Raw genomic sequence first — 1363 nt, 5'->3', positions numbered from 1 at the left:
AAGCATTGCATATACCAAAAGGGTTCATAAAATCTTGTGCAAAAGTACAGAAAAGTACAGATGCTGTGGTCATAATAGAGGCTACTTGGGGATAAATGTTATTTTGCATGCTAATTTTATTTTGGATAACTTAATAGATGCTTATTTTGTCCACTTGCAAAATGAACAAGATGTATGTAATAACTTTTCTGGAAGAGGAGGAGGAGAGGGAGGGGGCCAGGGGGAGAAGAGGAGGAGAGGGAGGAGGAGAAGGAAAAAAAAGAGAAAGATCTTTCAAAGCTTGAAAGACACTATTTCTACCAATATATAAAATTATAAATTTTAGTTAAATGTAAAAGAAATTAAATTAAATTTAGTTTTAGTCATATTATACATACTTTAGAATGCAATCCACATTATATAATTGAAAACCAAATGCAGCCTTCAGTCTAAGAAAAGTGGCACACGTTTGCATTTCGTGCTTATTTTTCTTGTACAGTGGAATCCTCATAATTTGCCCACGATGGGATACAGGAGATTTAATCTCCCTATAGTTTAAATAATTGATTTGCTTTTCTTTAATATGAGAGAACAGAAAAACCCTTTTAGCAGACTGCCAAGAATATTTAATGATTCCTAATGTATTGATTTAGTCTTTCATTTATATCTAATTTTTTGATATAAAGATAAGATATAAATGAGATTCACGGAATGATGAAAACGAATAGATATTCTGCAACATGTAACATATGAAACATTTTTGCCAACTCTAAAAACAAATGAAAGCATGAAACCAGCACAAAGCAAATTATACCTATTTTCATCACCTATTTCCTCTTCCAGGTTGCTTAGTGACAAATAGACCCCCTTCAGTTAGACTAGTATTAATTTAGTACACTTCATGCCCACTTACACTATACATCAATCCACTATAAATATTTAACTATTGTAGCTACACATCTGCGTTCTAAAGTTATTTATATAAAGTAGCTTGCTTTGACTCCATATGCAATGCATAGAGGGAGGTGGATGGCTTGCCTATAGACTCTCCATCCCCAAGATAGTCTGTTTTATTTACCTTTCCTAGAGTAATGTAGGGAAACTGGCTTGGAAAATGAGAAATATTTCAGTTTCAAAAAGGGCTGCCAAATGTTGCAGGTGAATTGTGCATATAAAGGAATTTCACTTTTGGATTTTAAGCCATATTTCCAATAAATTGCTTTGTGTTGCTAGTCTTTAACTGTTGTCTGCTTTTGGGCTGTTCCCTGTAGTAATATTATAAAGCATTATCACATAAGGCATAATAGTGTGAAACATTCCACATAATAATGGTTAATGGTGCAAATAAGTGTGCAGACATTTTACTGGAGAAACAAATAATGTA

Source organism: Pantherophis guttatus, chromosome 1 (assembly GCF_059756535.1).
Source record: "Pantherophis guttatus breed Tessera chromosome 1, ASM5975653v1, whole genome shotgun sequence".
NCBI lineage: Eukaryota > Metazoa > Chordata > Lepidosauria > Squamata > Colubridae > Pantherophis > Pantherophis guttatus.
Note: the sequence above shows the minus strand (reverse complement) of the source record.